Genomic DNA, 7,013 nt, shown 5'->3' on the forward strand with positions numbered 1-7,013 from the left:
TCATGGTATTTATTACAATGTCTAACATGGTGACATATGGCAAAACAACTACTCTTTTATTAGTATAGGGAGATTAATTCATGTTGCTTCATTTCTTGATGAACTTTGATTTAATTATATTCTTTTTATGAAGATATGAAGAAACATTAGTAAACTTGAACTATACCGAAAGTTTACTAATACTTTAGATGTATCGGTTTTAGTTTTGTTTCTTGGATTGGCTATGAGGTGCATATTCTTAATATATTTATTTTAAAGGTTAATGACATGTATAGGTAACACCATACGGAGATTTTTGTATTCAATTACAATTGTGTTCAATAGAGCCCTAAACTTCATTTTTTTTCAATGTTACCATTGAATCTTGCTATAGCAAGTTTAGTTTTTTAAACTTCAAAAATCGATTTGAGGCGTAAGACGACACACATGACAAATTCATAAAAAAAAAATTGTCATGTAGTATGCCAAGGTGGATGTTAAAATAACAAAAAATTAAAATTGAGTAATTGACTTGCCACGTAAGACAAATTCATTATAAATTGCCACTTAGGATGCCACATAGGCATGAAACATACTAAAGATGATATAGTATATTACACTGATTTTTTTTTTTTTTTGGTTTAGCAAACACTTACAAACCTGAGGCAACGTGCAAGATTTTTTTACTAGTTCAAATAAAACATTTTCATTTCTAGCTATTAAGGAGCAAGAAGAAAATAGTAATATTTGGGATGCAATCTCCCGTAAGCGTGTATTCGTTACATAGATAACTTTACAAAGATAGATCCTACATCAATGGAACTTTAGTTACAACAATTAGAACATAAATACAAATACTATAAACTAGTTATCTATATCTTATTTATCTTTTTTTTAATATTGTTGATGACCCTTCTATTGACATTCCCCCTCAATCTTAACCGATACTAGGTTCAGATTGTGCTTCATACGATTCAACATGTGTCGTGTAATTGGTTTAGTAAACCCATCATCTATTTGATCATTTAAAAAGATAAAACGTACATCAAGAGCACCCATAGCCACTTTCTCTCTAACAAAATAAAAATAAACTTCAATGTGTTTTGTTCTAGCATGGAACACCGGGTTTGCAGTAAGGTAGGTGGCTCCTAAATTGTCACACCACAGAATAGGTGGCCTTGGCTGGTGAACTCCAAGTTCCCTGAGTAATGAGTGTATCCAAATGACTTCAGTTGTACCATTCGCCAAGGTTTTGTATTTTGCTTCTATACTTGAACGCGATACAATAGGTTGTTTGTGGGAACTCCAAGAGATTAAATTCGGACCTAGAAACACAGCAAAACTTTGGTAGATCTATGATAGTCAAGGCAACTAACCCACTCTGCTTCTGTAAAAACACTTAGTAGTGTAGAGGTGGTTTTTCTAATACTAAGTCATGTATTTTCCATGCCTTTAATGTACCGAAGTATTAGTTTAACTGCCTCCTAGTGCATAACAGTGGGTTTAGAGAGATATTGGCAAACCTTATTTACTGCAAAAGATATGTCTGGTCTTGTTAAGGTACGATATTGTAATCCTCCTACCATACTTCTATACTTGAAAGCATCCTCTTCACTCAATGGTTTACCATAGTCTTTTGCAAGTTTATCTGTGAGTGACATAGGGGTTGATACACTCTTACAATTCTCCATGTGAGCTCGATGGATGAGATCTAAAGCATACTTGTGCTGAAGTAATGTGATTCCCCCTGAATTGTGAGTGACTTCAATCCCTAAGAAGTAACTGAGACGACCAAGGTCCTTGATAGGAAAGGACAAGGACAACTTGCGCACTAGATGATCAATAATTTCTTTGGAGGACCCGGCTATAACAATATCATCTACATAGACTAACATATAGATGATATGATGCCCATGATGGAACAAGAAAAGAGAAGTATCTACCTTAGAGGAAGTGAAGCCTAGATGATGCAGTTTGTCACTCAGTCGAGAAAACCAGGCACGGGGAGACTGTTTGAGGCCATAGATTGCTTTTCAAAGCTTACAAACATGATGAGGATGTTTGGAGTCTTCAAAACCATGATGTTGCTTCATATACACATCTTCATTTAAAATCGATGCAAAAATGCATTGTTAACATCAATCTGGCGTAAATGCCAGATTTTAGAGACCGCTAGAGAGAGAACAAGTCGTATTGTTGCTGGTTTCACCACTGGACTAAAGGTTTCCTGATAGTCCACTCCATACTGCTGAGTGAACCCACGAGCTACCAAGAGTGCTTTTATGTTTATCAAGGGAGCCATCCGGATTTAGCTTAGTCTTAAAAATCCATTTACAACCAACTATGTTCACCCCATCTGGTCTGGGGACCAAGTCCCATGTGTTATTTGTTTGGTGGGTTGTAAACTCGCTTTCCATGGCACGACACCACTTTGGTTCAACCATAGCTTGCTAAGATGAAGTGGGTTCAACAAAAAAAGCATGTCGATTCGGGTTATATAGTATGGTGCCATCAGTAAATTGTTGAGGAAAACTTTTCCCTAATTTTCGTCGAGTTATGACACCGATCGGAGGTGTTGGTGGACTAGCTGGAGCAGGAGAGCCAGGTGGACTGACTTGCGCTGATCATGCGGGTGGCAAGACAGCAGGACTGGAGAGATCAACAACAGTGGGAATGGCAGATGTGTCTTGTGTGTTGATTGAGTTTGGAGCACATGGTTCATTAGAGGACACCGGAACTGATGGGGAGACATCGGTATTGAACAAGTGCTGGTAGCCGTTGATGGTGCTGAGTTGTGCATATTGGGAGTTGTAGTTGCAGTAGTAGAGTTAGTTGGCAATAATGATAAATCATATTTACTCAAATGGTCATTCACAATGGCAGGTTCTGTTTGAGGAAACGAAACACCCTGGGATGTGGAAGATGGTAGAGAGGAAAATGATGAAGCAAATGGGAAACGAGATTCATCAAAAACTACATCTCGAGAAATATAAATCCTATTGGTTTGGTTGTCTATACATTTGTACCCTTTTGTGTATAGAACTGTATCCCAAGAAAATACACAATTTAGATCTAAACAAAAGTTTATGAGTGTTATATTTTCTAAGACTCGGCCAACACACGCACCTAAAGGTTCAAAGAAACGTGTAATCAGTTGTGATGTTAAGAAGGCGTTTGATAGGATTGGAGTGTTAAATGGTCTGAGTGAGCATACGATTAATTAGATAACATGTGGTTAAGAATGCTTCATCCCAATATCTTAAAGGAAGAGAGGAGTGAGCTAAAAGAGACAATCATGTTTCAACTATATGGCAATGTTTTTGTTCTGCCATGCCATTTTATTGTGATGTATGTGGACATGACACACAATGAGAGATACCACATTGCTGAAAATATTTGTTAAGTTTGTGGTATTCACCTCCCTAATTGGATTGGATAGCACAAATTTTTGTATTTAGGAGGCGCTCAACATGATTTTGGAAATTGTAAAAGACCTGTTCAACATCAGATTTTTGTTTAATGCAATAAATCCATGTGTATCGACTAAAATCATCCAAAAAACTGACATAATAACAAAAACCACCACTAGACACTTGAGCTGGTCCCCAAACATCTGTATGAACCAACTCAAGTGGAAATGAAGTGACATGAACAAAATTATTATAAAAAAGTTGATGACTCTTTGCACGTTGACATGCATCACTTACTGACTCACGATTAAATGAAAATTCTAAGTTATTTGACTGCAAAATAGACTTGACAACTGTTGAAGTAGGATGACTAAGACGTTGATGCCACTGAGATGATGAAACTTTGGTGCTTGACCCAACATAGTGTGGAGTATGACGGATTGGCATCGGAAAGAGACTTCGTTTGCTTTTACCGACTAGAAGTGTTTTCTTCGTGTGTATGTCCTTAACAAAGAAAACATTAGGGTAAAGTTCAATAAACACATGATTATCAGTAATAAGTCTATTAGTTGAAAGGAGATGTTTATTCATATGTGGAACATGCAAGATGTTTTTAAGAACAAGAGATCTACCTAGACTGTGAATTTTAAGATGATCAATATGAGAAATATGCAAACTTGCTCCATTGGCTACTTGGATTTGGTCTTTTCCATGGTAACGTTCGGGTATGGACAGGTGATAAAGGTCACTTGTAAGGTGATCAGTTACTCTGGTGTCGAGGTACCAGTTTGGATCGGTGTTGTAGGTTCCAAAAGTGGCATTGTTTCTGCCTCGATATTCCTCCGAATTATATGCATGATTGAACCGGTTTATATAACTCAAAGGTGTGTCTCCTGGTATCCCACATACTTGGCAGTGTTGGCTCCCACCACCGAATCTACCATGTCCTCGTCCCCGCCCTTGATATCCACCATTTCGATAGTTGTTTCGATAATTGTTGCTACTAGATCCATTGATGTTCTGGCTTTTACGAAAATTATTGTTGTTGGGGGTACTATTGGTAGGTTCTTGTTTTGTAGCAGTGTTAACAAAGGACGAAAAATCAATAGGACAATTCATGGCAGCCGACTGGGCCTCATGTGCAATGAGATATGAGTAGAATTCTGATAGCTTTGCCTCCCGATTGTTGCTTAGGACCATGATGGCGGTGAAAAGGTCTCCATGACCTGGCCCTAAACCGGATAGAATATAGCCAATAACTTCCTCATCAGTCATGGGATGGCCAATATTGGCCATGGTATCCACAACACTCATATCATCCTTTTTGTTTTAGACAGTTAGGTTCGAATATGAATAGAATTACCTCTATGTTGCGTTGAAAACATAATAAGAAGTCAGGTCCATAATTGCTTCGAAGTGTCTGTGCACCTGGTGAGTTAAGACAAAACATCTTCGGTCATGGAAGATAATAATCTTCCTATGATGGCTTGATCTTGAGAGAACTATGAATCATGTGCGGGGTTATCTTCAGTTTTCACTGCTTCTCCTGTGCCGACAGTGATTTTGGCCGCTGGAATCTCCATGGTTCCATCAAGGTAAACAAATAATTTCACTCCCTTCAGAATCGGGACAACTTTTGCTTTCCAAAGCAGGAAATTGGTTCTGGTAAGTTTGCAGGTTACAGCCATGGCAATTTTAGAAGAATTAATGAAATTGGATGCAGAGGAGGAAGCCATGTCGATGCTTGATCTAAAGAGAAGATCAAGGAAGGGTCGAATGAAATAAAAGAAAAGAAATTCAAAAACCCTAGAGTGAAAGGCTCTGATACCAAGAAGAAAATAGTAACATTTGGGATGCAATCTCTCATAGGAGTGTATTCATTATATAGATAACTTTACAAAGATAGATCCTACATCAACGAATCTTTAGTTACAACAATTATAAGATAAATACAAATACTATAAACTAGTTATCTATATCTTATTTATGTCTTTTTGAATATTGTTGATGTCCATTCTGTTGACAGAGCATACACAGTAACAACTAAAAGTTGCATATTACTGTAACGCCACACTCCACTTATAGCTACAAAATTATCATTAGTCTAAACATGTTGGCTTACAAATTCAGACGGGTCCCAAACACAAAGAACACCACCTGAAATGTCGTTAGTATTACAATATGCATAATCATACAAAACAATTTACTGTAATATGCCCGAACTGTCGAAATCTCCATTTTCACCATCTACGTCTCTTAAATACCTAAAAATTTAATCATCTGATTATGGCACAATCTTCTTCTTATTTCAACCCCACTTATCCATGCTCCCATTTCATTGAATATTAATTGTTAACATAATCATTTTAAGATTTCGCGACCTCCCATTCCGTTAATACATGCTTTCATGTCCTATTGTTTTTTAGAAACAACCAACCATAAATTAAAAAATCTAGCAAGGAACTAGAAGGGAAAAAAGAACTTTCCAAAGAACTTTCTACATGTTTTCCTAACCTAAAGAAAAGAAAATTCAAGAAAAGAATAAAAATGAAGTTCTTTTTCATCTTGTCTCCTTCAAAACCTGTAAAACCTCCATAGAACCCACAGACTAGTACCAATAACCGCTTCAAGCACCCTCCTTTTATTATTTATACTTTTAAATTTATCAACAATATCGAGTAAAGAATTAATGCAATTAATGGCATCAACTTTTAAATCCAACCATTTGAAAACTACATTTCAGGTTCTAACTGCCACTTCACAACAAACAAATAAATGCTCTAATTGCTCCACCTCCAAGTTACAAATCGGACACAATATAGAAGGGAGATCGATACCACGATAATCTATATTAGAATGAGTCAGTAATATATTTAATCTAATTCTCCACACAAGAATATTAACTTTCCTTGGGATTAACTCATTCCACTATGTTAAAATTGAGGGGCTAGGAAATTTTTTTGATCAATCCACATTTTAGTATCAACAACTGAAAAGGATCCATCTTTTCCGATATTCCAAACCCAACTGTCATCTTTAACAGTCAAATTCATTTCCAAAAGAATGTTCAATAAGTTATCCATTTGAGTTGATTCCTCCCTTGTTCTAATATCTTGGCGCCGACACCAATTCTCCCACCATCAATCGTGATTATATCCTGAATAAGACAATTTTTCTCCACATCAAACTTGAAAAGACAAAGAAACTGAATAGAAAGTTTTTTATCACCAATCTAGATATCATTCCAAAAAATAGTATTCGACCAATTACCAATTTTCCTTTTTAAAACTGAATCCGTAATAATATCATTTTCTTCCAACCGATTATTAGAGGCTAGAATTCTAGCCCAAGGGTCAACCGATGACATGAGTGATCTGGCCAAAACCCCCATTGCAACCCAAAGGATTTCTCAAAGTGAGAAAAAGGTCTGAAACAAACTCGAAAATATCCACCTTTAAAAGCTTCCAATATTTTTTCATGAAAGCAAAGGTAAACCCGCCTGGACCCGGAGCTTTGTCACTACCAAATTCATATACTGTCATCTTAATCTCTTATATCAATATTGGAGTTTCAAGTTGTAAATCCGAAGATTAGTGCAACTCTCTAAACTGAGGGCTCCTACGA

This window comes from Lactuca sativa, chromosome 2 (assembly GCF_002870075.4).
Source record: "Lactuca sativa cultivar Salinas chromosome 2, Lsat_Salinas_v11, whole genome shotgun sequence".
NCBI lineage: Eukaryota > Viridiplantae > Streptophyta > Magnoliopsida > Asterales > Asteraceae > Lactuca > Lactuca sativa.